Source organism: Manis javanica, chromosome 5, assembly GCF_040802235.1.
Source record: "Manis javanica isolate MJ-LG chromosome 5, MJ_LKY, whole genome shotgun sequence".
Taxonomy (NCBI): domain Eukaryota; kingdom Metazoa; phylum Chordata; class Mammalia; order Pholidota; family Manidae; genus Manis; species Manis javanica.
In genome coordinates, this window is record NC_133160.1 from 27,539,638 (window position 1) to 27,547,459 (window position 7,822).

At 41.5% G+C, this 7,822-nt stretch overlaps 1 protein-coding gene across 5 annotated transcripts in view; it reads right to left on the minus strand.

Moving 5' to 3' along the window:
• Nucleotides 1-7,822, minus strand: part of LOC108404558 (signal-regulatory protein beta-1-like) — a 196,509-nt gene that overhangs the window by 51,825 nt on the left and 136,862 nt on the right. The gene's annotated exons all lie outside the window — the stretch shown is intronic.

The window sequence follows — 7,822 nt, forward strand, 5'->3', positions numbered from 1 at the left end:
GTCTGTCGTGATGTTTCCTTTCTTGTTTCTGATTCTGTTGATGTGTGTTGATTCTTTTTCTCTTAATAAGTCTGACTTGAGGCTTATCTATCTTGTGTATTTTCTCAAAGTACCAACTCTTGGTTTCATTGATTTTTTTTCTACTGTTTTAGTCTTCTAAATTTTATTTATTTCTTCTCTGATCTTTACTATGTCCCTCCTTTTGCTGACCTTAGGCCTCATTTGTTCTTCTTTTTCCAATTTCAATAATTGTGATGTTAGACTATTCATTTGGGATTGTTCTTCCTTCTTTAAATATGCCTGGATTGCTATATACTTTCCTCTTAAGACTGCTTTTGCTGCATCCCACAGAAGTTGGGGCTGTGTGTTGTCGTTGTCATCTGTTTCCATATATTGCTTGATCTCTGTTTTAATTTGGTCATTGATCAATTGATTATATAGGAGCATGTTGTTAAGACTCCACGTTTTTGTGAGCCTTTTTGCTTTCGTTGTACAATTTATTTCTACTTTTATACCTTTTTGGCCTGAAAAGTTGGTTGGTAGAATTTCAATCTTTTTTAATTTACTAAGGCTCTTTTTGTGGCCTAGTATGTGGTCTATTCTGGAGACTGTTTCATGTGCACTTGAGAAGAATGTGTATCCTGTTGCTTTTGGATGTAGAGTTCTATAGATGTCTATTAGGTTCATCTGTTCTAGTGTGTTGTTCAGTGCCTCTGTGTCCTTACTTATTTTCTGTCTGGTGGATCTGTCCTTTAGGGTGAATGGTCTGTTGAAGTCTCCTGAAATGAATGCATTGCATTCTATTTCCTCCTTTAATTCTGTTAGTATTTGTTTCCCATAAGCTGGTGCTCCTGTGTTGGGTGCATATATATTTATAATGGTTATATCCTCTTGTTGGACTGACCCCTTTATCATTATGTAATGTCCTTCTTTATCTCTTGTTACTTTGTTTGTTTTGAAGTCTATTTTGTCTGATACTAGTACTGCAGCACCTGCTTTTTTCTCCCTGTTGCTTGCATGAAATATCTTTTTCCATCCCTTGACTTTTAATCTGTGTATGTCTTTGGGTTTGAGGTGAGTCCCTTGTAAGCAGCATATAGATGGGTCTTGATTTTTTATCCATTCTGTGACTCTATGTCTTTTTATTGGTGCATTCAATCAATTTACATTTAGGGTGATTTTTGATAGGTATGTACTTATTGCCATTTCAGGCTTTAGATTTGTATTTACCAAATGTTCAAGGTTAATTTCCCTAGTATCTATGAGTCTAACTTAACTCACTTAGTATGCTGTTACAAACACAATCTAAAGGTTCTTTTCTGTTTCTCCTCCTTTTTCTTCCTCCTCCATTCTTTTTATATTAGTATCATAGTCTGTGCTTTTTGTCTATCCCTTGATTGACTTTGGGGATAGTTAATTTAATTTTGCATTTGCTTAGTAATTAGCTGTTCTACTTTCTTTACGGTGGTTTTATTACCTCTGGTGACAGCTATTCCACCTTAGGAACACTTCCATCTACAGCAGTCCCTCCAAAATAGACTATAGAGATGGTTTTGGGGAGGTAAATTCTCTCAGTTTTTGCTTATCTGCAAATTGCTTAATCCCTCCTTCGAATTTAAATGATAATCTTGCCAGATAAAGTTATCTTGGTTCCAGGCCCTTCTCCTTCATGGCATTAAATACATCCTGCCACTACCTTCTGGCCTGTAAGGTTTCTGCTGAGAAGTCTGATGTTAGCCTGATAGTCTTTCCTTTGTATGTGATCTTATTTCTGTCTCTAGCTGCTTTTAACAGTCTGTCCTTATCCTTGATCTTTTCCATTTTGATTACTATATGTCTTGGTGTTGTCTTCCTTGGGTCCCTTGTGTTGGGAGATCTGTGGATCTCCATGGCCTGAGAGACTATCTCCATCCCAGACTGGGGAAGTTTTCAGCAACTACCTCCTCAAAGACACTTCCTTTCCCTTTCTCTCTCTCTTCTTCTTCTGGTACCCCTATAATACGAATATTGTTCTGTTTGGATTGGTCACACAGTTCTCTCAGTATTCTTTCATTCTTAGGGGTCCTTTATTCTCTCTGTGACTCAGTTTCTTTGTATTCCTCTCCTCTTGTTTCTATTTCATTTATCCTCTCCTCCACCATATCCAACCTGCTTTTAATACCCTCCATTGTGTTCTTCAATGATTGGATCTCTGACCAGAATTCATTCCCGAGTTCTTGGATATCTTTCCGTACCTCCATTAGCATGTTGATGATTTTTATTTTGAACTCCCTTTCAGGAAGAGTCACGAGGTCCATATCATTTAAATCTTTCTCAGGAGTTGTATTAATAATTTTACTCTGGATAAGGTGTCTTTGACGTTTCATATTTGTATATGGCGCCCTCTAGTGTCCAGAAGCTCTATTCTGGAGCTGCTCAGCCCCTGAAGCAATGTAGGCAGTTGCAGGGGAGAGAGCGGTACTGGTGCCTGGGAGGGAGGAAAGAGCTGTTCCCCGCCTCCTGGCTGCTGTGCCTGTCTTCAGTGCCTGCACCAGTGGGCCGAGCACACAGATTAAAGCTTTTGTCCCAGAGCAGCTGGATATGGATCCCTGCTTTCCACAAGCGGCCTGAATCCCAGTCTCCCCAGGATCTCTGCCTGTATTAACTTTCCAACCTGGTAGTCATGTGAGTCTTATGAAAGCACCATGAAATGTAGGTTTGTGCTCCCAGAGCAGATCTCTGGAGCTAGGTATTGAGCAGTCCCAAGCCTTCCACACCCTCCTTGCTCCATTTCTCTTCCTCCTCCGGTGAGCTGGGGTGGGGGAAGGGCTCAGGTCCCAAGGAGCCACAGCTCTGGTACATTACCCTGTTAGGTGAGGTCTGCACTTTTCTCCAGGTGTATGCAGTCTGACGCTGTCATCTTTCCAGTTGCTCTCTCAGGACTAGTTGCGCCAACTATATTTTCTGATTGTATCCAGTTTTAGAAGGAAGCCTCTCTCTCTCCTCTCACACTGCCATCTTTAATTCAATCTCTCCTTTTGTTTTTTAACCTGAAGAACTGTATTTAAGTGTGCAGTTCAGTACTGTTAATTATACCAGCACATTCTAATCTTGTATAACTGAAAGTGGATATTCTTTGATAAAGTACAATTCCCTCTGCCTCCAGCATCTGCTAGCCATGGTTGTGCTGTCCTTCTCTACGAGAGTGACTGCTCCTGATATCTCATGTAAGTGGAGCCATACAATATTTATGATTTTGTGTCTGGTGACTTATTTCACTTAGCTCAATGTCCTCAGGCTTCCTCCATGTTGCATTCTGGGACAAGATGGCCAACATGGAAAAGGAAGGAAAGACTAGGAAGGGTTTCATCAACCCCTTCACTCGGCCACCCATGTATCCTTCCATCCCAGTCAGAGAGCACTTCCACATTCACACTCACCAGCCGTGCACTTCCTTATGCACACATCTGCCAACCAACACTTACATCCTCCCTGGGGAGGCCCTGGGCAGATGGACCCCATCCTTTACACTCTCGGGCTACCAGAGTGGATTTCCTACAAACAGCTGTCTGTTTCCTCTGGGCTGGGCCAGCTGCCCCTGCAGTGACTGTGTCTTGGTTTTCCCACTTCTTGGACTTGGTGGCTGTTACCTGCCATGTGCAGTGATTCTACCCACAGAGTGTGCATCTCACCTGGCTGGGAAACTGCCATATGTTTGAGATTGCTGAGCCACCCATGCCCAGGCAAGAATATCGATGGAATCTTCAGCCTGGGAACCTGCATTTGGTGAATGGATCTGTGCGGAGGTCTGAGCAGGTGCTCAACTGTGAGGTGCAGCAGGAGGCCCAGCCTCCCACCTGAACCAACCTCATACTGTCACCCACAGCTCACAGCACAGGCCAGCCCACCTGTAATGGGGTAAGCACACATCTATCCCTGTGTCACCTGGTCACCTCTGATGCCTGAGAGGATTTCAGCTGGCACGGGGAGCAGTGCAGTCTTGCTTATCATTGAAGACTTGCCCAGCTGAAGAGTCCGTAACTCCTTAAATAATCAGTGCTTTCTGGACACAGCCTCATTTAGATGCGATCATCCTGAAAGAGCTTTTAATTCAGAGGAAACAGCAGTCTTGTAGTTTTACCCTCCTGAAAATTCCAAAGAGGGAGTTCAGCTTATATCCTTGCTTACTGGTGATGCTGAGATGGTCATCCGCAATGCTGTTGTTACAATGTAAATTCAGAAAAAGCTATCTTCAAATTTACTTACATTAATATACCTTTGTAAACTTAGGCAACTGAGTCAGTTATCCCCACAGAGCCTCAGTTTATTCATCTATAAAATAGTGTAGTGATACTGGCCTCCTAAGATTTTATTAAAGTTAGATGACCACAAAGCTTTAACACACAAGGCTGATTGTCTGGGTTTGTTCATCTAGAACATGGCATGCCAGCTACTGTACGGCAGATGTTCAAATTGGTACTTACTGGGTCAAATACAAGGTGAGGTTAATAGCCAAGGTCGTGTCTTATTTTCAAGAGAGAGCCTTGTGTAAAGAAAAGAGTAATAAATTGGGTGAAATGTCCTGGCTCTGGAACTTCCTGGCAAAATGACCTCAGAGAAGGTGCTTCACTCATGGAGCCCAGTTGATGTCTCCCATGCCTGCTAGTACTGAGGTTAGAGATGCCTGCCCTTATCTTTGAGGCTGTCCTCCTGGGATTCAAGGTGCTTCTGGTGATGAGTTTTCAAGCTCCCTCCATCCTCAGGCAGTGGAACCTGTAACAGGTGAGCTGGGGGCAGGCCTTAAGTCCTCAGAGCGAAGTCAGGGTCACCATCAGGGTTGGTGACAGGATCCAGAACAAATGCACAAGGCGCACAGTGCCCTCAAGGGTGACCCAGCCTCAAGATAAGATTGTGAACCTCGTGTTTTCTCCAAATATCTATCAGAATTCTCCATCTTCCAACTCTTGTGCATTGCATAGTGCTCTGGAGTTTGAAGGGTTTCAACTTAGGTTCCTTGGTGTCCTGGAGGTGGCAGTCCCAGGTGTGGAGGTGGGATGAAGGTCAAAGCTTTGAGACCTGAACTTCAAAGAGCAACATAAACTGTTACATATTTCAGTTTCCGTATTATGTATCTTTGGAATGAATAAGAAAAGTACAACTAAATCAACTAGGAGGGCCTATCTGAGAGACTCAGAGTGCAAACTAGTGGCAAAGATGAACGTGGGTGTGGGAGAGAGTGCAGGACCCAGAAGGAGGTGCCGGGGTGTGAAGAGTAGTGGTTTAGTTTCTCATCAGCAAAACAAACCCAGGCCAAGCATGGTGACTGCCACAAAGTTGGTGTTCATGAAATATTTCTGGAAATAAAACACAAATGAATGATTTCACTTCAGCCTCCCCATGCCCTGCCATGCACTGAGCCTGTCAAGGGGCTCAAGTGGGGAGTAGAAGCTGAAGGTCCTGCAGCCTACCCAGGACCCTGCCCTTTCCTCTGCAGCCCCACCTCTTCCAAGGACACACTCCCTTCCACGCACCCTCCTGATGTTCCTGCCCTCTGAGCTTTGGAGCTGAGTCTAGGACGGACTTCGATCGTGATGAGTCAGAGATACGTGGTCCTCAGCACTGAGCTTCAAACTGGCCCGTCCCCCACCCACAAGAGAATCAAGCAGGTCCAGGAAACAGACTTCCAACCTGCTCTGATCAAGAACAACCCTTAATTCTCCGAGCACATTTGACTTTAATCCACAGCTTTTGCAAGTATGATTTCATTTTAACCACTAAGATGAATAAGCATTTTTCTAGTCTGAAATATATAAAGAATCATCTAAAAAATATCCATAGACCTACCATCCTATCTGTGTAAAATTTTAATGTTTTGCAATTACGGTGTTCTGTTCCTTTTCAAAACACTGTCCTGAATTTGGTGTTCATTATTCTCTAGCATGATTTTACATTTTTATAACATAGGTATAAACCCTTAATATTTAACATTACTTTGCATGGTTTCAATTTTATATAAATACTATTACACTGTACACAGCATTCATGAACTTTTATTGAACAATAAAATCCCAGTTTGTGGGATTTATTTATGTCAATATATGTAGCTATTTTATCAACTTTCCACAGCTCTACAGGGTTCTATAGGAATATTCTACCATTTATGGATTTTTCTCAAGGTGGCAGTAAAGCTCTATGTAATGTTTGCTGGTACAGCTTTACAAGAAGCATTCATCTTTGTTTCCCTTGAGCTTATATGGAAGAGGCCCTCCTGTCCTACTCTGGTCCAGCAGGCAGCTGTGTTGGGTATCACATCAGAGTTTTGCAACAAAAAAGGTTTTCAATTGTTTAACAAAAAAAATTTTTCTTCTTCCATTTACACCTTTGATCCAGCTATATTTTTAGTGGGATGGCGTAGGGATCCTGTTTTTTTCCTTCCACTCGAATAAAGTATCCAGCGCTCACTGATCTGCACGCCCCCATCTGCCCTTAATCTAGTTTACATAAATCTGTGTCTGTGGGTGTTTTTTTAATGAGCTCTTTGTTCCAGGAGCTATTTGTCTACATCTCTGTCAAAACTACTCTGTCTGAATTTTAACAGCATGTAGTAAGTTTTGATACCTCCTTTAGACACATTCCCACCTTTTCTGGTTGTTCAAAATGGTCCTGCCTATTCTTGGACTAAATGGATTTTAGTCTCATTGTAAAGTTTCATGAAAAACCCTTTTAGAATTACTATTTGATTGCTTTACATTTATCTATTAATTCAGGCAATTTCACGACTTTTCAGTACTGGGATTTCCCACTTATGGACATGAGATACCTCTGTTTAGGTTTTCGCTTGTGAATTTCAATTCACAAATTTATATGTCCTTCTCCCCAAAATGGTGTTACACATCCCTACTAGAGCTATCTTTAATATTCTCTACTTTATAAATCTTTAAAAATTATCGGACTTTGGTTAGTGGCTTTGACTACTACATAGCATTCTAATTAAGTCTAGAAATTCAATCTTATATCCAATGAGCTTATAACTCTTACTAATGATAGTAGTATGGGCATTCTTTCATTGGTAACTGGTGTAACATTAATCTAATAATCTAAAATTCACTTTTGCCTCTATCAAAGTTACATATGCACCCATTGAAGAGTTAAATGGATCTAAACTTCTACATATGCAAACTGAGTCTCCCTAACCTTCCGCCAATATCCATCTCCCAGGCGCAGCCACTTTCAATTCTCTTAGCTGACCAGCCTAGATTTTACTGCCAAATCTCACACAGCATTCTCACGTGCCTACTTGTTTTCTCACTCTCAGGCATTATTTATTGACTTCCTACTATGGAAGGTGGAGATAGAATCTTCTCTTCTTTCTGACCTGTGGTGATACACATGCACACTTTCTATCCCCATCCCCCTAATATCACTATGTTATAATGCTATGCAACCTAACAGTCAGTGTCTACCTTAAAAGGACTATGTGATTGATGTTTAGCTGCATCTCGTAACATTCCCAGTTTTAGCTTATGTTGATCCACTCGTGTGTGTTTGTGTAACCATGATAATCAGCACACAAAGCATTTGCATAACCGGTAAAAGTCTCCCTTGTGCCAGTCTTTCAGAGTGGCACCAATCCCCACCATACCAGACTTTGGCAGAGACCAATATGTTCTACATCTCTGTCATCTGAAGAATATTATGTAAATGGAATCAGAAAGTATGTGACATTTTGACTTTTCCATTCAACATAATGTCTTCCAGAAGTCTCAGATTGTTGCACATAAATTATTCATCCTTTTAATTGTTGAATAGTATTTCTTTCTATGGATGAACTACAGTTTCTTAA